The 26,301-nt window shown below is 47.0% G+C and overlaps 1 protein-coding gene across 1 annotated transcript in view; it reads left to right on the forward strand.

The window, feature by feature from the left end:
* The window catches only part of kcnt2b (potassium sodium-activated channel subfamily T member 2b), a gene marked incomplete at both ends in the record, with an annotated part of 193,009 nt that overhangs the window by 97,855 nt on the left and 68,853 nt on the right, over positions 1-26,301 (forward strand).

A 26,301-nucleotide genomic window follows, 5' to 3' on the forward strand; every position in this document is an offset into this window, starting at 1 on the left:
CAAGAAACAAAACGTTAAATGTTTACAACTTTCATTAAATGTCTACTCTAGAGTATATGTGCTACTGCTGCCACCGTGCTCGTATTTACGAGAAAAAGCAATATTCACACAGTCAAATGGAAATTTACAGTGTTGTGAGAGAAAGCCCCCCCCCAGAATAACTATGGGGCTTCCTATGGCTGCTTGCCTCTCTGTGCTCTGATTCGCTCCTCTGAGCCTGCTGCCCGCGGAGTGAGAGGCAGCCAATCCTGACGCTATGCTCACTCTGTCACACTCACTATTAATTTGGAGCCAGAGCTTAGCCGGTGCCACCAGCCGCCAATTAGATCAATAAGCCCTAGGACCCGCCCCCCCCAATGCGACATCATTCCTCCTTTCTCTCCCTCTCTCTGCTCTCTCTCCTCCTCCGCTCTCTCTCCGCCTCTCTCTCTGCTCTCTCTCTAGCCTCTCTCCTCCTCTCTGCTCTCTCTCTTTCTCTCTCCTCTCTCTCTCTGCTCTCTCTTTCCTCCTCTCTCCTCCTCTCTGCTCTCTCTCTGCTCTCTCTCTCTCTCTCTACCTCTCTCTCTCTCTCTCCCCTCTCTCTCTCCTCCATCTCCCTCTCTCTCTCTCTCTCTCTCTCTCCTCTCTCTCTCTCTCTCTCTCTCTCTCTCGCTCTCTCTCTCTCTCTCTCTCTCTCTCTCTCTCTCTCTTCTCTCTCTCTCTCTCTCTCTCTCTCTCTCTCTACCACTGTGCAGAACATGCTTCATCTCTGTTGATGAGGCGTCAGGGGGCACTATGTGTACGCATTAGGTTGGCAAGTAATCCATACGCAGGCAGGGTGAAAAATTCACGTGGCACCGTAATATCCGATATGAGCGATCGGAGAGGCACAGTAAGTCAGGTTGCATCGACCGCCTTTACATAAGGTCCAGGGCCCAGGGGCACTCCTCCCCCGGGGTGACCCCTTAGCTCCGAGTCGCAGTCATCAGTCCCAATTAAAGAAACACTTCTTTTTTTCCTCCAGCTTACCAGTCAAAGCTCCAGGGTCGGATCGACGAATTCTGTTTGGTGCAGTTCACTCCATCCAAGCTACCGGAAGAAGAATCACAAGTATCTCTTTACAGACACCCCCCCTTTCCAGGCTGATCCCGTCCCCCTTGAGCTTTTTACACCTAGAAACGTGAATTTAGCGACTTCTTCCACTCGGTTTCCACTTCTGAGCCGAGCTGCTCGTACGGTCCTTTCAGAGATACTCTAGGCCAGTGGTTCTCAAACTACGGGTCGCGACCCAAATTGGGGTTGTGGGTAGGTGACAGTGGGGTCGCGCATTGGCAAGTAAAAAAAACACTACATATTTTGGCAAAATATGCCTGATTTTATAAATGTAGTAGTGCTGTAATAAAATGTCCTAATAAATATGCACGATCAAGTTCAACAACGTGTGCTTTTATTTTGATATTCCTTAATTCCACATTGAAATTACGCGATACATTGAGTGTGGGGTCGCCAAAGAAATTCCTAAATAAAATGGGGTCGTGGTATAAAAAAGTTTGAGAACCCCTGCTCTACACCCACTTCATCCCATTTAATTATTTTGTTTTGTTCTCACTCTTTCTGTATTTTGCTCCCATCCCAATTTAGTCGTTATGCCAATTCCCTTCCTGGTCGTTGCGCGCATTGCCCCACTGTCGGCCTGGGGAGGGTGTAGAACTACCACATGCCTCCTCCGATACATGTGGAGTCAGCCAGCCGCTTCTTTTCACCCGACAGCGAGGAGTCTCACCGGGGGAACGTAACGCGTGCGGAGGTTCGCGCTATCTCCCCCCCGATCCCCTCCCTGCTGAACAGGCGCCCCGACCGACCAGTAGGAACCGCAGTTTACAACGTCGACCAGGACACACACATACCCCGCCGGCTTCCCACCCGCTAACACAGCCAATTGTGTTAGTACTAGGGACGACTGACCAAGCCGGAGGTACCGCTGACAGCTGGATTCGATCCCAGAGTCTCTGCCGGTGGTAGGCGAGTGCATTCTCCACTGCGCTACCCAGCCGCTCCTTAGCGCACTTCATCCCGTTTAGCGACTTGACGCAGGCGGCCTGTTATCAGGCCTCCACAGTTCTCGACTTCGGTCCACCTCATTAGTCACCCTGTTATCTACCCGTCTCTCTCCCTCTCTCTCTCCCTCTCTCCCTCTCTCTCTCCCTCTCTCTCTCACCAGTCGTGTCTCTTGTCCTGCGGGTTGTCCAGTAGCACTCGGACGATGTAAAGTAGACAGCTCAGCACTTTCAGCGAGAAGTTAAACATTCGCACCCGCAAACCTGCGACACGGAAAAGAGAACATACATAGGGTCAGTGGAACACACATCACGCGAGGGCACTCTCCCGTCGCCGTGGAGACGGAGGAGTCACACGGGACGGACGAGACAAATGCCCCAAGTCTAAGGAACGTTGAGAACGGGGGAGGGGGGGGGGGAGCACGTCACATGGTAACGAAACCAACACAACGACACTGAACGGCACCACTCAAAACACCAGACGAAAAACACGGAACAGGGATAAAAGCAGACCCGGCCAAAATCACAGACGGGCTAAAACCCTCGTCCCAAACACAGACAACTCACTGGATCTTTGGTTTTTGATGAAGAACAGCTTGAGGCGCTCCTTGAAAGTGTTCTCATTCACAAAGAACTCTACCTGCACCCTAAGAGAGGGATGGAGAGATGCACAGGTTAATAGAGGGAGAGACAGAGAGGGGGGGGGGGGGTGTAAGAGAAAGAAGAAATACGGCAGGAGCGCAGGAGATAGATAGACAGAGGCAACACAGTCTCATCAGAAAACTTAAATAAAGTACTTTGTCGACCACTGGAAAAAGGTACATAATGTATGTTATGTTATATATATATATATCTATATATATATATTTATGTTTCGTATCGGTGAAGTTCCAAAAAAAAAAACATGATCAGGAGTCAAACTAACTCTGCTTGTAGTGGGGGGTGAGTGCACTCAACAATGGACCACCACCCACCCTGCTAGAGTTAGAGTTCAGATTATAATTAGTTTAAGGTAACACTGTGGTTACGGTTAAGGTTAAGGTTAGGGTTAAGGTTAGAGTTAAGGTTAAGGTTAGGGTTAGGGTTCGTCTGTATGAAATGTACATATATTACTTATAGCTATAACATAATGGTACATTATGTAAATATGTATGTGGTTGATATGTATTTTATTTACATATTTTAAGCGAGATGGGGCTGACAAGAGGAGATCAAAACATGAGTTATGGAGTCACGGAAGAGGACAGGAGAGAGGATGGAACAGAACTGGAATAGATAGGAAGTGCCTTCAGAGTGCCCCGTAACGGTTGGGCTTTTGCTCTCACTTGGGAGCAAAAGCCCCTGGCGTCACCCTGGAGTATTTCACCATTTCCTCTTTTCTAAATTGTCCTGATTGCTCTAATTAACGGCCTGCTGTGTGTAGTTTACTCTCCTTCATAATGTGCCTCTGGTATGCTATTCGTTGTCAGTTCTTCTCTGATCACAGACGTGAGTACTCTACCTGAAAGCATTTTGTTATCGCTCACGTCGGGAGCATAATTGTGATACCAAGGGTGGTGTCGTGCTTTGCCCATTTAGTATTCATTTATTCATTAAAGTATTTATCGTGTGGATGTTTGCCCTGCAAACATTTCTCAGTTCGAGTTAGAACTGCTTCCTCGTTTTTGGAGACTAATAAAGAAACTGTTTAATTGTGAAAGAACAACTATCGCATTCCACCTCCTCTGTTCAACTCTGCAATTGGGTCCAACACACCTACCCCATCGTAACACCCCCCCCTGTCCAAGGGAAGCAACAGTTGTGATTGGAGGATCAAGATTAGTTTAGTTTATTAGGATCCCCAATTAGCTACAGCATTGCAGTAGCTATTCTTCCTGGGGTCCACAAAACATACATTGTGACCGTGCAACATAATAATGACATCATAACATACATGACAAAGTAAACATGACAAATTACTAGTACACACACACACACACACACACACACAGACATAATACTTACATCATAACATATAACATTATTTACAAGTAAACATGACAAAGGACTAGTACACACACACACACACACACACACACATAATACTTACATCATAACATAAATTATAAAAACATAACAAGTAAACATAACAAAGGACTAGAAACGTGGACTACTAGTACACACACACACACACACACACACACACACTCCAGATACAAGCTACAAGACAAGCTCCAATATACAATAATCCAACATCCAATAATCAAACTATGTGAAATAGCTAAGAATACTTTGTATTCTGTACACACTGTACACAACCATATGCCCACACATTTGTTCATGCACGCCTAATTTAACATCCAACTAAATTGATGTTGATAACATAATGATGTTGTGCTCATGTGACCTCATAATTGTAACTCACTTTTACAAACATTTGAAAAACATAAAAACGTTTTATGAAGAGATAACTGTAGCTAACCATCCCCCATCCATTCACCTTTCACCTTAAACCCCCCCTCCCACGTGTGACTCCCCCACACACCCCCATAGAACATTGTCCCTAGTGTTTCTGTCTACCCTCCCCCAATGTCCCCATTCACCCCACCCAATTGGTTTTGATAGCCTATCAGTGAGCTGGATGCAATCCTACCTAGAGGGGAGAGAACAGATGGTAGAGGTAAACGGTACTCTATCCCCCCCCCTCACAGTGAGCTGTGGTGTTCCACAAGGAAGCATACTAGGACCGCTACTCTTCCTAATTTATGCAAATGACATGTCGTCAGCCTGTGACTGCAATTTGTTCCTGTTTGCGGACGACTCAGCCCTGCTGGTCTCTGACAAGAACAAATTGCAGGTTGAAAAAACCCTCAGCACGGAACTAGGCAAAATCTGCATATGGCTCGCTGATAACAAACTATCATTACACATGGGCAAAACAGAGTCCATTCTCTTCGGTTCAAATAACAAACTCAGCAAGACCGACGGATTCTCAGTTACAGTGGGTGACAATATTGTCACAAGGAAAGACGAAATTACCTACCTGGGTTCCATCCTAGAGGCAAATCTTTCCTGTGACAAAATGGCATCCAATGTAATAAAAAAAGTCAACCAACGAACTAGATTCTTGTACCGGATCTCCTCTCTGGTAAACAAGAATACCCTGAAGACTCTGGCAGGAGCACTCATTCAAGGGTACTATGACTATGCGTGCACCTCATGGTACCAAAGCACCTCAAAGGCGCTTAAAACAAAATTACAAACATCACAAAACAAACTGGTCAGACTACTGCTTGACCTGAACCCCAGAACCCACCTCACCCCTGCCCACTTTGCCAACCTAGGATGGCTTAGAGTAGACGACAGAGTACAGCAACTTGCAATGGGCCTGGTCTACAAGATACACTATACGACCGGGGTGCCCATGTACATGTCAAAATACTTCCCAAAGGTCAGTGAATACCACAACCACTACACCAGAGGAAGCTCAACAAATCATGTGAAACCCAGATTCGGCTCAAACAAGGGACTAAACACGTTTCGCAATTATGCCACAACAATGTGGAACGCCCTACCCAAAGCTGTAAAGGAATGTGAATCCCTGCCCACATTCAAAACCGCTCTTAAAGAGCACCTACGGGAGGCTGCAATTCGAAACTGGCCACCGTAAATGCCCAAAACCCCCACCACCTCCTAATAGACAGTCTCCTCCCCACCGCATGTATATATTCCCTCCCCGCCGTATGTATATTTCCCTCCCACCCACCCACCCCCTCCTAATGTACAGTCCCCTCCCCATCATATGTATATACTCTGTCAGGATCTAGGGGTAACAGTACTGTATATTTGAATACCGCCTATGTCACAAATGTATCAGTACTAAATACCTATATGTCCCTATGCCATAAATGTCATGTATGGTGTGTATGTCATAAATGTCTATATGAATTGAAAATGGGGGACCCTGATGGAAACAAGACAAACGTCTTTCTCAGGTCTGCATCCCCTTAACAATTGTATGTATTGAGCCGTACTGTATTGTACCCATTCTGCAATCTGTTAAATAAAGTTTTCATTCATTCATTCATTCCCCTTCCTTACCTCATCCACCTCACCTGACACCACCCCCCTCTCTCCTTCTCCTAACTAGAACCCACATTCCCCCCCTAATAATAATAATAATAATAATAATAATAATAATAATAATAATAATAATAATAATAATAATAATATAATAATAATAATAATAATAATAATAATAATAATAATAATAATAATAATGCAGGACCTCTTTAGAGAGATGTCTTTATTCGGCATGCAAGGACACAACGACATGCAATGGGCGGCACACACACACACATGCAATTGTCTCTCAGGGCAATGCGATTGAGCTCTGCTCTTAACCCATCCCGTCGTCCTTCCCCCCAAGGGCTGCCGGGAGCAGACAGGGCGTCGGCGAGGGCCGCGCCCCAGGGACCAATCCAAGTGCTCCTGCCCATCTTCGTCAGGGACGTGACAGTGTCAGCGATCTGTTGTGCATGTTTTTCCATTGGGTTTCTCTTATCGGGGGGGGGGGGGGACCCTTGCGAGCATCGGGGAAACCTGGTCCCCAAGCGGGAATCGAACCCTGGACCTTCTTGCTGTGAGGCGACAGTGTTAACCACTACACCACCGTGCCCCCTCTTCCTTCTCCTAAATACAATCACTTCCCCCCTCATAGAACCACCCTCCAACCCCGACCTGGGCCAAGCCTACCCTCTCCATCCCCTAACTCAGACCCCCCCCCCATCTGAGGAGCCCGTTTAGGGACCCCTTCTCGGCCAGGGGTTTCGCCGGGGCTCTCCAAGCCAACTCTCCTGGGTTCCATGTCAGCTAATAAACCTTATCAACTGAGTTCACCTGATTGTCTACACTCATTGATCGGGGTTCAATTCCCTCACAGTACAAAAGAGGACGGGGTTTGAGATACATTTTGATAATATTGTTATTGTCAGAAAGTTGCTATGTTCAACCAAAGAGCCTGGGAAGGAAAGGGTCCCGAGTCATCAGCATTAGTCACGGGAGAAAACCCCGTTCATTGTCAACATATAGAAGCGAGAATGGTCCTCATTCTCGAACGGACATACGTGAAAGTTACCAAGGAATTCCTTCGTAACTCGATTTACATACTTTTTTTTGATCCACTTTTTCTCCCATTTTTCTATATTTTCTCCCATCCCAATTTCGTATCATCCAATTCAACCATCCCCTGTCACGAACGCTGTTTCTTGCCTCCCACAAGCCGGCTGCAATGTGGACTAAGTCATACATAGCACAAGTCCCCTCCGGTACTTGAGGTAACAGCAGTCGCATCTTTTCACCTGCGCAGCTCGATCTCTCAGTGTCGAGGAGTAACGCGTGGGAGGCTCACGCTGCCCCCGACACTTCCTGATTCTACTGCGCAGGCGCACCAACCGACCTGTAGGAGTCGCTGTCCACAACGCCGATCCCCACCCATCAGTTTCCCACCCCCTAATAAGGCCAATGTGTATTAGTACGGACGACCAGCTAAACTGAAAGCAAATGTGGAGCGCTGGGCTCGAACTGACGAGCCGAGCGTCTCCAGCATTTCGTGGCGAGCGCCTTGCCCACTACGCCACGTAGCCGCCCTACTCGATTTACATACTTATTCGGCGTTCTCGAACGGCTTTGTATTGTAAATTCGTTGTAGGATTTATGTAGGATTTACGAACTCGAAAAGGCAGTCGTAAATCGGACGTAAAAATCAGACGGACGGGTGTGCCTCGTGTTTTCAACAGCTGTCTGTGGGAGAAGTCATCCTACAGACATCTGAGTAATTAAACAATTATAATGATAATAAAATACGTATATTTTGTATCATTAACAATCACGTTTTACATAATATAGACACGACTCAACAAACCATGTCTGGAATTTTTTTTATAAATAAGAACTGAACCCAATCGCGTGGATGTAGATACAGTGGCCTAGACTATTAATATTCCATATACCATCTTGTTCTCCATATTATTTATTGTTGGTTTTATATATTTTTTTGATCCACTTTTTCTCCTCTTTAAAAAATTTTCTCCCATCCCAATTACCCGCTGTGCCAATTCTCCCCTCCCCTGTCTTGAATGTTGCTCGCATATGCCCCCCACTGGCCGGTTGTAGGGAGGATAGAAGCCTTGCATCACGTGTCCCCTCCGGTACACGAGGAGGCAGCATCATTTCACCTGCCAGCGCGGACTCTCATTGGCGAGGTGTAACGTGTGGGAGGCTCACACTACCCCCGCCATTTCCTGTCTCCGCTGTGCAGGCGTCCCCCAACTGACCTGTAGGAGTCGCTGTCCACAACGTCCAGATTACCACCCATTGACTTCCACCCGCTAACTCTGCCAATTGAGTTAGTATGCCGACTGGCCCAAGCCGGAGGCAACGCCGACAGCCGGAGTCGAACCCGGTGTCTCATGCGTTGGTGACGAGCGCAATGTCCGCTGCGCCACCCAGCCGCCTATTGTTGGTTTTATTTGTATTTTTTTTATTTTTCTTTTTACATTGCTTATTGTATACATTGTAAGAGCCAGTGAAGAAACATTCCAACAGGCACTTCCATGCGTGCCCATGGCAACATGGTCCAGGCGATGCTGGACAGCCAGGAGAGGGCCGCTAACAGCCAGGAGAGGGTCGCTAACAGCCAGGAGAGGGTCGCTAACAGCCTGGAGAGGGTCGCTAACAGCCTGGAGAGGGTCGCTAACAGCCAGGAGAGGGCCGCTAACAGCCAGGAGAGGGTCGCTAACAGCCTGGAGAGGGTCGCTAACAGCCTGGAGAGGGTCGCTAACAGCCTGGAGAGGGTCGCTAACAGCCTGGAGAGGACCGCGGTGGTGATGGAAGCGCTTGCGGCCACCCTGGACCAATGAGTTTAACCTGTTAACGTTCTGTGCCCCCCCCCCCGGGCCGTCAGACACGCGCACGCACTTCGCAGCACTTTGCCCTCGTCTGTCGTCCTAGCGCTGTATTTTTGCCGATCATCCTACACATTGTTGGAAAGCTAAAATGGCCACCGTTCCATTGACTCAAATCAAATCAAATCAAATGTATTTGTATAGCCCGAGATCACATGGAATTGACCCCATGGGCTGTACAAGTCAAGAAGAAACATCACAATAGATCAAGAACAAAAACCCCCATGACACCATAGTCTACCTATTACGTGCTTCCAATCTCGGGTTACAAGGCCAAACAACCAACAAGCGTCGGTTTGACCACATCCGGTTCAGTTTGTTCAAACCTCTGTAACTCTAATAAATTAGCACTCAGAGTGATTCTGATCCCATTGTGGAAGAATGTTCAGAATGTTTCCTTTCAAAAGAGACTTTTGAAAAGTTAACCTTCTGTAGTGTGGTAGTGAAAAGTTAACCTTCTGTAGTGTGGTAGTGAAATGTTAACCTTCTGTAGTGTGGTAGTGAAAAGTTAACCTTCTGTAGTGTGGTAGTGAAATGTTAACCTTCTGTAGTGTGGTAGTGAAATGTTAACCTTCTGTAGTGTGGTAGTGAAATGTTAACCTTCTGTAGTGTGGTAGTGAAAAGTTAACCTTCTGTAGTGTGGTAGTGAAATGTTAACCTTCTGTAGTGTGGTAATGAAAAGTTAACCTTCTGTAGTGTGGTAGGGAAATGTTAACCTTCTGTAGTGTGGTAGTGAAAGGTTAACCATCTGTAGTGAAAGTGTTAATCCTTTGTAGTGTGGTAGTGAAAGGGTTAACCGTCTATAGTGGGGTAGTGAAAGTGTTAACCCTTTGTAGAGTGGTAGTGAAAGCGTTAACCCTTTGTAGTCTGATAGTGAAAGGGTTTGATTGATTGATTGAAAAGTTTATTAACAGATTGCAGAATGGGTACAGTACAGCTCAATACATACAATTGTTAAGGGGATGCAGACCAGAGAAAGACTTTCGTCTTGTTTACATCAGGGTCCCCCATTTTCAATTCACCGTCTGTAGTGTGGTAGTGAAAGTGTTCATCCATTTGTAGTGTGGTAGTGAAAGGGTTAAGCCTGGTCATGATGAATGGGTTCCAATTGGAAACCGAGGATGCTGCATTCAGAACGGAGGATTGGGTATTGGTAATGTCCTGTAGATCGAGTGTAAAACTCAGTAATACACAACAGAAAAGGTGTTTCAATTAAGGTTTGTAGTAGGTTTGCAGACCTACAAAATTTGTATCAATATTGGCCATATGTTTAGTTTATAGTTTAGTTTATAGTTTATAGTTTTAGTTTATAGTTTATTTATAGCTTATTTGGGTTATAGTTATAGTATATATTTATAGTTATAGTTTATAGTTATAGTTTGTATACCGTAGATATATTGTGTACTATGTTTACAAATCTACTATGGTTGAGGAGCTGTGGAAAACAAGCATCTCATTTCTGAATGTACGTCAATTTAAAAAAGCTGTGATAATAAAATAATCTGAATCTGAATCATAGAAGGTAGTGATAAATACCTTTGACAGAGATTTATTTTTAGAAAATAATCTGTTGTTGTGTGGGGGAGGATTGATATGGGGAACAATTACTGACTCACAGGTTGTCATAATCACGGCGAGAGCCTTCTTCACCCCTCCTCCTTCCACACCATCACGGCGAGAGCCTTCCTCACCCCTCATCCTTCCACACCCTTATATGGGCAGCATCCGACCCCAGCATTCCCACGCTGCCAGAGGGAGATCAATCAGCGCGGCTGTGAGGGATTCCCTCATCATCAAACCCCTACATCAGCCCACGGATCCTGCTCTCCCTCGTCGCAGTGTTAACCTAACAACCTAGGTACGCCGACGCAGACTAGCCTTGCTACTCTGTCCTTGTTGCATACCTTGTCCTAATACTTGTTCTCCCTGTGCCCAGGACCACCGCTCCTGAGACACCACCCACCTGGACGCTCCTATGCAGCACAAGTGTCAATTTGCACATTCCTGTACTTGTGTACCTGTCTGCTTGGGGCCTACATTAAAACCAACCTAAAACGCTCCATTCTCTCTCCTCCTGTCTTCTGCTATTGGGCTCCACCACTGCTGCCCTAACCAGGCCACGTGAGCGGATCGGTGCGGGCGAGAAATCCGCTCTTCGCTCTTTAAAGCTTGGTCCGCTCCGCTAATCGCTCATGTTGACCCCGCCCCCAAGTCGCTCTCCGCTCGCTCACTGCTCACCTTGAATCGAGCGCTCCCCGCTCCCCATCGCTCGGCAGATTTTTTATTTGTTTTGGAGCATGGTGTAAATTAGCTCAAACTACAACAGTCTACACCCCCTGGGCCCCTTAACAATTGTTTGTATTGAGCCGCATTGTAATTGTACCCATTCTGCAATGTTAAATAACGTTGTTTATCCATTCACTAGCTCTATTAAGCGAAGATAGCTAGCCTAACCACAATGCTATGGTCGCTGCCATTAACGTTAGCATGTAAGCTAACGACAACAACAATGGCGTCAAAACTTTTTCTAACAGGATGTGAGTGACAAAGCCTGAACAGGATATCACAGGTTCACCCTTCTCATTGGTTGAAAATGGCCTTCATGTTTGTACATCGCCATCTGTTGCTTTGGCATTGTACTACATGTATATATTACATCAGTGTTAAACCACTTTGAGTGGATTGGAGCGGAGGAGAACTCTCGCTCCGGACGTCGCGCCGACCCATTTTAAAACCCACTCCTCGCTCACGTCAAAACCGCCCGCTCCGCTCCCCGCGCCGCTCACGCGCCGCGCCGCTCACGTGCACTGGCCCTAACACAGGTAATCATTCAATCAGGGCTGTTTATTCAGGACACTGAGGTTTAGACTGATGCTCTTTTATCATTTAGAATTTGGGAGCTGTAACCAGTCATTTTATTTTATAAATATATAATATGTCATTCCTATGTCTATTTTATATCTACATTACTGATGTGAAGGACTTTGGGCTGCAATTCTTGTATGAAAGGTGCTATACAAATAAAGTGTATTATTATTATTATTATTATTATTATTATTATTATTATTATTATTATTATTATTATTATTATTATTATTTTATTATATTATTATTTTATTATATTATTATTATTATTATTATTATTATTATTATTATTATTATTATTATTATTATTATTATTATTATTATTATTATTATTATTATTATTATTATTATTATTATTATTATTATTATTATTATTATTATTATTCAGAATAATGAATATAATAGAAATACAACATCCATCTTTGTTGTATTTTTCACCTTGTTTCTAAATAACAAACTTCAACACAATATGTGATAGTTTGAGTATCATTCGATTAGATTAGATTCAAATTCATTGTAAAATGTATTGTCAAACATAACAACCACTGTGGTCGTTTCGAACGGCGAAATCCATAACAATAAAGTTTGCGGCAACCGTGAATTTCCTACTTGCCGCGAGGATATTCAGAGAACATTATTAAATGTGATGTGATTTCATGTTGAGTAATATTATAATCTGTTGCATTTTGAAGTAAAATGTGGTTTTAGAATATGTTACAAATGAATAGCAATCTCTGCTAAAAGGCTGGGAATTGTGTGGTTGCCATGGTAACTAAGGCCTCTGTGGCGGATGCATAGAGGCTGGTCTAAGTGGGGGGAAATATATCTTTTAACCAAATTAACCATTCTGTCTCATCGGAAATGTACCACTGACTTCAGATATGAAAGAAAAATTATAATAACCTATGTATGACAGATTCTTAGATACGGATTAGATTAGATTCAAATGTATTCTCATCATACAGCACAGTTTGGAATCCAACCAGAGTGCAAATATATATATATATATTTTTAAAATCTTTTTCCTCCTTCTTTTTCCGTTTTTCTCCCCTCCCAATGTTAGTCGTTATGCCAATTCCCAATCCCCTTCCTGGTCGTTGCGCACTCTACCCCCTACTATCGGTCTGGGAGGGCGGAGACTATCACATGCTTCCTCCGATACATGTGTACCCAGCCCACCACTTCTTTTCACCTGGCAGCGCGGACTCTCACTGAGAGTGTAACGTGTGGAAGGTCACACTACCTCTCTTAGATCCTTCCCTCGCTGTGCAGGCTCCCCGACCTAAGGCCATGGTTAGACTAGTGTTTTTGTGGTCGTTTTTTGAATACGTTTGAATACGTTTGCTGTCCCTTTTACACAGAAATGCGTTTTTTGGCGGTAAATAAAACCTGAAAAACGAAACGAAAAACAGCCTAGGTGTTGTGAAGGATCAGATTAAACCGAATATATATATTTATTTATGGATATATGTTTAATAGTATTTGTATATCGTTTGATATCCCTTGTATATTCCTTGTACATATACACGGAATATCCCTTTATTCTACTACAGCCCATAATAGTTCATTCTCTTATTGGACAAAAGGACCAGGCGCCGGGGACCGGCCCCTGGCGTTCAAGTTCAAAGGTACCGACGAGACATGCCCTTACTAGCCCCAGCTCCGCGCAGGAATACGGCTACCGAAAGCAGAGCGGCACTATTTGTCCACCGTGCATATAAATATGGCGCAAGAAATGTAGAATTCCTCTTAGTCCTTTACCCTTCTACCCAACTAAGTAACAAGACGTGAAGCCTCACCCCACGATACCGCGTGCGGTGTAGTACTGCCTGTTTGGCCTTAGAATAGCAGTGAGACCTCGTGCGAATTAATAGCTGAATTGCCAGAGTTTGGCACCGTATTTCTATTAAGTAATAATAGTCTATTATGTATGGTGCATCGTACGGTTAGAGTTCTAAAGTGAGCAGCACCCCCATCGCTTCCTCGCGTTATCTAGAGTCTTAACCAGGTTGGGCAGACCACACGTGGTGCTTTCATCCGAGGAGTTCTAGGCGAGGACGAGTGGACCTGCACATTGGATTACCTACCCCGACGACTGCTGAGCCCTATACGGCATGGAATATCTATTTGCTTTGGTGCTTTGATTTGTGGAGCGGATAATCGCCAACACCGGTGAGTGTTGGATTTACCCCGAGAGGAGCCAAGGTGAGACGGCGCTCAGACCAGACTGAGGTCGCCTCGCTTCTTCTCCGTTGTGGACCTACAGCTACAGCTACAGCTATCGTCTACAAGAGAGCCCAAGTGTATTTATCTGCGGATCAAGATTCTACGGGCACTGTGTTCTGTACCTGAATTCTCCCTAGAAATCGTTGACCAGACGGGATACAGCTGACGGCTCTCCTACCCCCCCTACTGGCTTACAACCGGCGGGACCCCTTCAGTATATTATCCAGCTATAATCATTAAGTGACCATAGTTATAATTCCCTAAGAGCCAGGTTGTATACTTGCTTCCTGTGTAACCAGAGATTGGACATTCAGTGTTGATTTGCCTACGAATACTCATTTGCTTTACAAGTGCATTCAAATCATAAATGTAATAAGTAACTATTATATGTACCTTTTGCTATATATTAAATATTTGACTATTACCTTTGTGTGGACCTGATTTCATATGTGGGAAAGTGTTCATCATACTTAGATATCGTGTACTGTATGGCCAGTAGTTAAAGTACATAAAGCGGTAGTGGTTTAATGATACCATACTTATCAATACAGTCAGGGAATTGTACCCCTCAGTTACAATTGGTCCTTCGAGCCGGATGGTAATCAGTGTAATATTAATATAGTGGTATTAATATTGAAATGGCCTATGATGAACACTCCACGAAACGGTCCTCCTAAAGTAGAACGCCCGCAACGTAGACGACAGCCACCTCAGTACTTAGAGGATTATGCTGTCAGTAAACTACCTAGCCTTCTACAAACAGTAAACGCGGTAAAAGTAGAAAGTAAAATTATGTCCGACCCTATCAACCAGGATACCCCGACCACAGAGGCCCTAGTGGGTTCTAATGTAACTGACCAAGCTCACGGTGGGGACCAGGAGGGAACTGACACGACTTTACCCCCCGCCAAGACCGAAGAAGTAGTCCCCCCAGAGCTCCGGGAGGAAGACAACCCTCCAGAGGTGGAACTCTGCACGGAACAAGATGAGGAGAGCGCAGAGGAGATAGAGCTCCAGGACTCCTCCAAGGGGAACGCATCCCCAACGAGTACAGCCAGGAGCGGCTCACCTCTACAAGCGTCTTCCCCCAGCGAAGCGGAGAGGATGCTGTCACAGGCGTTCTTCGCCAGCCTGACAGCCTCTACCGAACGCGATCGACTTCAGGGTGAACGCGATCGACTTCAGGGTGAACGCGATCGACTCCAAGCACAGACGCTTAGCGAGCGCGAACAACTCCAAGCGCAGCAACGGAGCGAAGAAGAGCACATACGTCTGGAGCTGAGACGCCTTCAGACAGAAGAGAATATGGCAAGAGACCGGGCCGACACCCAGCGTGCCGCTGCCGGTGCCCAAAGAGAAGCAGATCTCACCAAGCGCGACGCCGAGCGCGACAGACTACAGGGCGAGCGCGACAGACTACAAGCCGAGCGCGACAGACTACAAGCGCAGCTAATGGAGCAGCTGATCACCAGGGCAACACCCCCTCCCTCCACAAGGGGTTCCAGGGCCTCGTCAAGACACGTGTCAAGGGCACCCTCCCCTGACCGAGCAGGCGACCTTGAACTCGACCACCAGAGAGAGTCTACACCCCCCTCCGAACTCCTTCCCCGACCGGTCCAAGTGAGACCCAGCTACAAGGAAGGAACGGCGGACACCGCGGAGAGGCTAAATAAACGACTACAGGATCTAGATGACCTGGCAGAAGAAGAAGAGGGAGAAGAGGAGAGTCAAGCCCGACAGCAGCACATTACTCCACAGGACCAGGAGGTCCAGTACAGCCCAGGCTATACCCCCGCGGCTCTGCGCTACAGACCCCCGACTCGATTCACGGGTGAGCATGACGCACGACCAGTCCCGAGGAATAGCACCTGGACCAGCGGGCCATGGTACCCCGCCAGTACCAGCCCACCGAGAGGCGTAAGAAGAGACTCGCCCAGGAGGCCTCTCTTCCAACGCTCACCGATGTGCCAGCCATCCATGGCGTCATACATTGGCACACCGACGTTTCCAGACTTCACCCATGAGAATCGAGCACAGTACACGGAGCTCCGGATGTGCTTAGAGACAATGATGGTGGATGTCGCTGATGAACGCCACAAGTATGCAATATTATTGAAGCACCTGAAAGTGCCCCGAGCGCACAACATAGCGCTGGCCTATGCCACTTCTACGACCCCATACACCGCGGCTCTAGCAGCGCTGGACCAGAGATATGGACGTATATGGGATTACGTAATACAGGAGATAAGGCATATTGACCGCCTACCCCCAGCAACAGACAATCGCTCACTAGACGACCTGTCTATAAAAGTACAATCCCTGGTAGGGATGCTGGGGGCGCAACGAGAAAAGGGTATGCACGAACTATACGCAAACTCGAACGTCAAGAGGATTTTAGAGAAGCTGCCGCCCGCCCGACAGGAGCGCTTCAGGCGGCAAAGAGACCACCGTGATCCTAACGGTCCCGAGCCATCCCTCCTAGATTTAGCTGACTTCCTGGCGAGAGAAGTCAGCAGCCTACGGCTGGATACGTTCGTGCAGAGCACACCAAGCTCCAGAGAGGGACCTAGGAGAGTAAACGATGGCCGAAGATCGGTGACTGTCATGCACCAATCAGAATCAGTACCGAGCAGCAAGAACCACAGTACCCCCTCGATGAAAGAGAAGTGGAAGATGGTGTGCCCGTACTGCGAGAAGGAACACTGGTTGTCACAATGTGACCAGTTCAAGAAGATGACCGCTGAAGAAGTAAGTCACTGGATAAAGTCCAACAGGCGCTGTTACCGATGTGCGCGCAGTCACATGGCAGCCGAGTGCCGCCTAAAGAAGAGGTGTAGTCGGTGTGACGGAGCCCATCTGGATGTCCTACACGACAGTAACAAAAGAAAGCCTGTACCATCCAGCAGCACAAAGGCAAGTGTTATGTACATTGACCCCGCTAGCAGCAGCAGCGCCCAGGTGCTCTTAAAGGTGGTCCGTGTAACACTGAGTTACCAAGATAAGATCATGGACACTTACGCCGTCCTTGATGACGGGTCAGAGAAGACCCTTCTCCTCGCGTCCGCTGCGGCCCAGCTGGGGCTACGGGGGAGCGAGAACCAGATGACTATTCGGACAATAAGACGAGATCTAAAGACGATAAAGGGCGAGAATGTCTCCTTCACTATCGCAGCAAGCGGGCAGCCCGAGAGACGGTACAGGATTACCAATGCTTTCACCAGCCAAGAAATAGGACTATCGCAGTACACTTACCCCATCGCCAAGCTGATGGAGAAATATGTGCACCTGCGCCAACTACCTATCCCGCTCATAGACGGTGCCACCCCGACCCTGCTGATAGGCTCCGACCATGCAGACCTCATAGTCCCGATAGACCGGGTCCACACAGGACCCAGAGGCTGTCCTGCAGCAGTCGAGACCCGCCTAGGATGGACATTACAAGGCCCCCTCGCTAAGTCTCTTAACCGAACAGCAGCCACTAACTGCCTCCACTCCAGAGTGACAGAAGGAGACACCACACTCCTGCAGCATGTCGAGAGGCTATGGACACTAGAGACAATGCCCTTTAAGAACGAAAAGAAAGACATTCGTTCTAAGGAAGATATCTACGCTATAGCCCTCCTCGAGCACGGGACGAAGAGAGTCAACGTCAACGGAGTGATGAGATACGCAACTCCACTCCTGAGGCGAGAGGGAATGCCCACCTTTCGCGCTACAAAAGAGGCGACGGAGCGGTATCTATTGAACACAGAGCGGCGCCTAGCCAAAGACCCCGCTCAAGAAGCTGTGTACCGCGCTGAGATTAACAAATTAATCACAGCGGGACACATAAAGAAAATTGACATTAAAGAGGCCGATCAGACGACCGAATCATGGTACGTGCCGCACCACAAGGTCCACCACAACGGCAAGGATCGCATTGTGTTTAACTGCAGCTACCAGATCGGATCACAAAATCTGAATAAAGAACTCTTGGCCGGCCCAACACTCGGCCCCTCCCTACTAGGCGTGCTACTACGCTTCCGCCAGGACAAGGTGGCTATCAGCGGCGACATCAAAGGGATGTTCCTGCAGGTGAGACTAGTGGAGGAGGACAAGCCCCTGCTGCGGTTTCTATGGAGAGAGAGGATCGGAGATGAGCACCCAGCCATCTATCAATGGGAAGTCCTCCCTTTCGGAACCACATGCAGCCCATGCTGTGCTACGTTTGCACTGCAAAAGCACGTCGCAGAGGACCCACCAGCAGATGAAGAGGTCCAACAAAGTGTGACAAATAGTTTCTACGTGGACAACTGTTTACAAAGCGTCTCGACGCCAGAAGAAGCCGAGGCTCTCCTACTCAAGCTCCGCGCCTCCCTGATCAAAGGCGGCTTTGATCTCAGGCAGTGGGCCAGCAGCGACCCGCAAGTACTGCGCCGCCTCTCCCCCGAGGACAAGGCCGCGAGCAGCGACACCTGGATGGCGACCATCCCAGGAGAAGCCCAAGAAATGACACTAGGACTAGTCTGGCGCTTCAAAACAGACTCGCTCCATTATAGACACAAACCCCTGATCAAGGAGCAGGGAAGGTCGACGGCAATACCGACCACCAGACGGAGTGTATACAGAACACTCGCCAGACAATATGACCCGTTGGGATGTATTCTACCTTACACCACCAGGGCAAAGATGATTGTAAGAGCGCTATGGGACAAAGACCAGGGCTGGGACGATCCCATACCCGAACACCTTGCATCCACATGGAGAGAGTGGGAGACGGAACTCCGCTCACTCCCAGGTGTTAATATACGCCGCAGCTACTTCCCACCCACAGTGAGGCCAGAGACATGCAAGATCGACCTGCACGTATTCAGCGAAGCCTCCGAAGTAGCCTACGGTTCGGTGGCTTACTTGCGTGCCCGAGAGGAGGGAGGAGAAATACATACTGCTTTCATCCTGGCTCGCTCAAGAATAGCCCCACGCAAGCAACAATCTATCCCGCGCCTAGAGCTCTGCGCAGCCATAGCAGGAGCGCAGCTCGCCACGTTAATCCAACGTGAACTCACCATCCCGGTGCAAAGAACAATCTTGTGGTCAGACTCCACGACCGTACTCACATGGATCCGGTCTGATTCGTGCAGATACAAGGTCTTCGTGGGAGTCAGAGTCACAGAGATTCAAGAGTTAACAGAAGTAACCAGCTGGCGGTATGTGGACACCAAACACAACCCAGCTGACGTCATCACCCGGGGAATGTCCCTGGATGACCTCACCCGTCACAACCTCTACAGTGACGGGCCAGAGTTCCTCAAGCTCCCAGAAGAAGAGTGGCCTACACCCACCCCACGGGAGGCGAGTAAAGAGGAGGCAGAGAACAAGAAACCTATGTTCTGTGGGTTGACACACACACTCGTCCCCACAGACCCGGTTCTAGACGATTGCCTCACCCTAGAGAGTGCGCAGCTAAAGACATTTCTGTGGCACCACCCAGAGGTTCAGCCCACAACTGACATTTCAGCAGCTGACTACGAAGAAGCAGAACTCCTTCTACTACAACGAGCCCAGAGAGACTCGTTCCCCGATGAGCTAGCCTGTCTACAGGGAGCCAAGCCCGTCCCATCAGACAGCAGACTGCTCCACCTAGCCCCCGAGAGCGACGCCCATAATCTCATCAGAGTGGGTGGTCGTCTGCGGAGAGCCCCAGACCTACCGGATGACGTTAAGTACCCGATAGTCTTGAACAGCCGACACAAGGTCACAGAGCTGATCATAAAGAAATACGACGAGGATGTGCACCACGCAGGGGCAGAGAGAGTCTTCGCGGAGATCAGACGTCGTTATTGGATACTGCAAGGGAGAGAAGCAGTACGGCGCTTCCAGCGAACCTGTCTAGACTGCCGTAAGTGGCGCGCGCAGCCCAGTATACCCCGGATGGCTGACCTACCTCCCTGTCGCCTCCGACTCGGCGACAAGCCCTTTCACTCCACCGGTATGGACTGTTTTGGCCCGCTATATATAAAGAGAGGAAGAGGAACCGAGAAGCGGTGGGGTATTGTATTCAAATGCATGACCACCAGAGCGATACATATCGAACTCCTCCCAACCATGAGCACAGACTCATTCCTTATGGCCTTCCGAAGATTCACATCACGGAAAGGAAAACCGTCTACATTGTTGTCTGATCACGGGACAAACTTCAAAGGCGGAGAAAGAGAGCTGAGAGAGAGCTTCCAAGCTATGGGCCCAGAACTTAAGACCCACCTCGCTCCATCCCAGATTGACTTCCAGTTTAATCCCCCGAACGCACCTCACTTCGGTGGAACCTGGGAACGAGAAGTACGTTCCATAAAGACAGCCCTGTACGCCGTGCTTGGGGCCCAGACCGTGGCGGAAGAAGTCCTAATGACAGTCCTCACGGAGATCGAGGGAGTATTGAACTCAAAGCCCCTCGGTTACGTCTCAAGTGATGTAGCAGATGTCGACCCAGTCACCCCCAACACCCTCTTGATGGGGCGGCTGGACCCCGCGCTACCACAGACAATGTACAGGCCTGAAGAAGCGAACGGCCGAAGAATGTGGAGGTACAGTCAAGTACTGGCTGACAAGTTTTGGAACAGCTTCCTACTCCACTACCTACCGTCTCTACAGACCCGCCAGAAGTGGGTAAAAGAGAGAGACAATTTGACAGAAGGAACAGTCGTCATGATTATCGACCAGTCACTACCCCGAGCTATGTGGCCGGCTGGCCGCGTAAGCAAAGTGATCACCGGTGCCGATGGAAAGGTCCGAGCAGCTGAAGTGCTCGTCCAAGGGCGGACTTACACCCGACCCGTGGCGAGGCTAATAGAACTGCCAAGGCTCCCTGATACTATTGATGACGACCATGACCCTATGACTTTGTGAGTTGACTGACCCTTACAGCGGACATTGAGTAGTGGACAGTGCGGTTAATCTGTCTCTGCTTAGCTAATTAGGTGGGACTAATTAGGGGGCGGCTGTTGTGAAGGATCAGATTAAACCGAATATATATATTTATTTATGGATATATGTTTAATAGTATTTGTATATCGTTTGATATCCCTTGTATATTCCTTGTACATATACACGGAATATCCCTTTATTCTACTACAGCCCATAATAGTTCATTCTCTTATTGGACAAAAGGACCAGGCGCCGGGGACCGGCCCCTGGCGTTCAAGTTCAAAGGTACCGACGAGACATGCCCTTACTAGCCCCAGCTCCGCGCAGGAATACGGCTACCGAAAGCAGAGCGGCACTATTTGTCCACTGTGCATATAAATATGGCGCAAGAAATGTAGAATTCCTCTTAGTCCTTTACCCTTCTACCCAACTAAGTAACAAGACGTGAAGCCTCACCCCACGATACCGCGTGCGGTGTAGTACGGCCTGTTTGGCCTTAGAATAGCAGTGAGACCTCGTGCGAATTAATAGCTGAATTGCCAGAGTTTGGCACCGTATTTCTATTAAGTAATAATAGTCTATTATGTATGGTGCATCGTACGGTTAGAGTTCTAAAGTGAGCAGCACCCCCATCGCTTCCTCGCGTTATCTAGAGTCTTAACCAGGTTGGGCAGACCACACGTGGTGCTTTCATCCGAGGAGTTCTAGGCGAGGACGAGTGGACCTGCACATTGGATTACCTACCCCGACGACTGCTGAGCCCTATACGGCATGGAATATCTATTTGCTTTGGTGCTTTGATTTGTGGAGCGTATAATCGCCAACACCGGTGAGTGTTGGATTTACCCCGAGAGGAGCCAAGGTGAGACGGCGCTCAGACCAGACTGAGGTTGCCTCGCTTCTTCTCCGTTGTGGACCTACAGCTACAGCTACAGCTATCGTCTACAAGAGAGCCCAAGTGTATTTATCTGCGGATCAAGATTCTACGGGCACTGTGTTCTGTACCTGAATTCTCCCTAGAAATCGTTGACCAGACGGGATACAGCTGACGGCTCTCCTACCCCCCCTACTGGCTTACAACCGGCGGGACCCCTTCAGTATATTATCCAGCTATAATCATTAAGTGACCATAGTTATAATTCCCTAAGAGCCAGGTTGTATACTTGCTTCCTGTGTAACCAGAGATTGGACATTCAGTGTTGATTTGCCTACGAATACTCATTTGCTTTACAAGTGCATTCAAATCATAAATGTAATAAGTAACTATTATATGTACCTTTTGCTATATATTAAATATTTGACTATTACCTTTGTGTGGACCTGATTTCATATGTGGGAAAGTGTTCATCATACTTAGATATCGTGTACTGTATCGCCAGTAGTTAAAGTACATAAAGCGGTAGTGGTTTAATGATACCATACTTATCAATACAGTCAGGGAATTGTACCCCTCAGTTACACTAGGTGTAACTCCAGCTTAACTGTAGGAGTCCCGGTCCACAACGACCCAGACCCACCCACCGGCTTCCCTCCCGCTGACTCTGCCAATCGAGCCAGTATGACGGCCGGCCAAGCCGGAAGCAACGCTGACAGCTGGATTCGATACCAGTGTCTCTTGCGTTGGTGACGAGCGCCTTGTCCGCTGCACCACCCAGCCGCCTTCAGAGTGCAAATATAACAGTAACGTACAGTAAAAGATTTAAAATCTTGCAGCTACCAAAACAGTAAAGCGGGCCTTGCCATGCCAAATATACTCTTCTATAACTGGGCCTGTCACGCTCGTTACATCTGGGAATGGCTACAAGCCTATCTACACAATAAGAACTGTGTGGACTCGTGGGGCTGCTCACCAAACTCACTATGGGCACTGGTAACCGGTAATAAAGATAAGATTCATAGGGAGATACGAGGCAATCCAATTATCTATAACTCTATCAGAGTGTGGCGACAGATTACCATCTACACAGGGAGAGGAGACCTAAGATCATTGCTAATACCAATCTCTAGCAACCATGAATTTGGACCTGGGCGCAGTTCGGCCATCTTTAAGACCTGGCACTCACTAGGGCTTCGTGTATTGGGGGATCTGTTTAGGGATGGTGTGTTGATGTCGTTTCAGCAACTGCAAACACACTTTAACCTCCCAAGAGAATTTTTTTTTGGTTTCTTGCAAATACGACATTTTATTAACTCACTACAGCTGCCAACGCCAATGGGCTCCCTTTACAGTAAGACAGAGAATTTCTTATCCAACTGTGTAGTAAGGTATCACATTTCATCTCAGCGTTTTACTCACTGCTGTACTCACTGGACTCACAGGAGTTACCATCCCTCCGCAAATGGGAAAGAGATTTTAACAGTGAATATATTGAAGACGACTGGCAGGAGGCCATTGACTCAGTTAAAAAGGTTTATACTTGTAACAGACTAAGAGAAACACAATATAAAATTCTTCACAGATTACACATCACACCTGTGTTACTAAACAAAATGGACCGTTCAATATCGCCAGGCATTATGTTCGAAATGTCAAACAGATCTGGGCACCTACTATCACTACTTTTGGGAATGTAAGTGTATAACCAGGTTCTGGGGCCAAGTGGCACGTGAGTTGAGCGACATTTTCAAGGTGAAAATAAAGAAGGATCCGGGAGCTTTTTTACTGGGACTCCCATCAAAGGAAATTAATTTGACACCCTTACAATTCAAACTATTTGATAAACTTCTGCTTTCAGCCCGGAAATGCATTCTGATAAACTGGATTAAGGATAGGCCTCCATCCATACAGATGTGATACAGAGAGATCTTCGGTGCGCTACCCCATGAAAGACTCTGTGCAATGCATAGAGGCAACAACGCTTCCTTTCAGGAGGTGTGGGCCACCCTATTGGACTACTTTCCTGCTGAAATTTCTCAGATCCTTCTAAAGGCCCAATGCCCCATTGTTTGGACAGACTTTGGATAGAAAAAAATAATATATGTATATATATGTATGCCTACATGTGAATGGGCTCGAGGCAAGTGCAGTACTGGGTTAGATTTCCTTTTTGCTTGTTTTTCTTTTTCATCTGTTTTTGCTTGCATATGATGTGGATGACGGCATAGATGAACTGGAGGAACCCCCCCCCTTCTGTCCCAATGTGTGTTTTGTAATGTAAGTAACTGTATGTGAAAAATCTTTAAAAAAAACAATAAAAATATCAAAAGAACAGTAACGTGCAATACATATAATGTACACAGGTGATTAAACTGGAGTATATTTAAATGAGTACTACTAAGTAATAATGCTAATCAGATGTATGTACAGTGATACAGGTATAAAGACTCTATGGTAGTACAGTAAGTCATACTGGCCAGCAGCGTAACTAGTAAGAGTAGGTAAGGGATATGTATAGATAGATATAGTATCTACAGATATGTATAAAGGTATGTACAGACAGATGTGAATAAATCTATATACAATAAATATAAATATAAATATGGTATATACAGCATTATTATGTCTGCGGTAGGAGGAGCATAATGCATTCGGTAGTGTGTGTGTGTGTGTGTGTGTGTGTGTGTGTGTGTGTGTGTGTGTGTGTGTGTGTGTGTGTGTGTGTGTGTGTGTGTGTGTGTGTGTGTGTGTGTGTACTAGTCCACGTTTCTAGTCCTTTGTTATGTTTACTTGTAATGTTATGTTATGATGTAAGTATTATGTCTGTGTGTGTGTGTGTACTAGTGATTTGTCATATTTACTTTGTCATCTATGTTATGATGTCATTATTATGTTGCACGGTCATAGTGTAGGTTTTGTGGACCCCAGGAAGAATAGCTACTGCAATGCTGTAGCTCAGTGGTTCTCAACCGTTTTACACCAAGTACCACCTGAGAACGTAGCTGGCTCTCCAAGTACCACTGTAACTGAGGGGTACAATTCCCTGACTGTATTGTTATATATGATACTTACTACCACTACCTCTTGTACTTTAGACTCTGGCCACCCAGTACTAGGCATAAATAATTATGGTAAACACTCCCACGTAGATGAAACGATCCAACACAAATGTACCAAGTCGAAAGTCTGCGTTTAATAATAATTAATACATAGCAAAAGGTATGTAGAGCAATCACTTAATTACATTTATGATTTGAAATAGGATGCACTTTTATGGCAAATGAGTATTCGTTGGTATATCAATAGAGAACGTCCAATCTCTGGTGGCGCAGGCGGTAAATATACAACCTGGAATATTTAAGGAATAATAGCAATGATACTTTAATGATTATAGAACTGGATACACTAGGGGGGAATTCCAGTCGCTTGTAAGACAACTGGAGAAGGGGGGGGGGGTAGAGTCTGGCTGTATCCGTCTGGCCGAGGGTATCCTGGGAGAACCCACGGTTGTGCGGCTCGGTGCCTCAGCGATCCTCGATCCACAGATGAAAGCAGTTGGACTCTCTGTGGGCCGGCTTCCTCCGGTCCACGATGGAGAGACGTGAAGCGACCTCGTCGTGTAGAGCGTCTCCTCACCTGTCGTCCTCTCCGGGGGGGGGGTTTCCAACACACGGCAGTGTTGGTCTTTATCCATAGAATAATCACTGTATACAAAGCATAATCCGTGCCTGGGAAGGCGGGCTGTCGTCGGTAGAATAATCCGGTATGCAGGTCCACTCGCTCGTCGGCTCTGGGGCTCCTCGGGTGCAGCCTCACATGGGGTCGGCCACCCTGGATAAGCAGCCAGTTCTACCCGAAACGATGGGGGTACTGACTACGATAGTATTCTCACCGCACGAAGCACTACATATGAATAGACTATTATTAGCTTAATAGACTACGTCCAACTCGACGATATAGTGCCAAATATGACTATTCAAATATTAATATACACGATGTCTCAATACCGATGGTAGGCCGAACTTGGCCTTACTCCCACACGTGGCGTCGCGGGGAGGCTTTACGTCTGTCACTCTATTGGAGGGTAAGAAACTGGACTAAAAAGGAAGTCCTACTTTAGTAGCGCAGTATATATACGCACTATGAACAAATAGTACCATTAGTGGTGCGGTAGCCAGATTCCTACGCGGAACTAGGACTTGTTCGTACATGTTGAGCGGTACGTTTGAACTGGGTCTGGGGGGTATGGCAGCCTGGCACCAAGGTCTCGACCAATAGTAGAATGGAGACTATTATGGGATGTTCAGTAGGCTAGAATGGATATTCAATGCATATTGTACAAGGAATATACAAGGGATATCAGGGAATATTAGAGAATATACAAATACAATTAAATATATATATAAATAAATATATATATTCGGTTTAATCTGGCCCTTCACAACAGCCACCC

The sequence above is a fragment of the Notolepis coatsorum genome, assembly GCF_963971535.1.
Source record: "Notolepis coatsorum genome assembly, chromosome: 14".
NCBI classification, from domain to species: Eukaryota; Metazoa; Chordata; class Actinopteri; order Aulopiformes; family Paralepididae; genus Notolepis; species Notolepis coatsorum.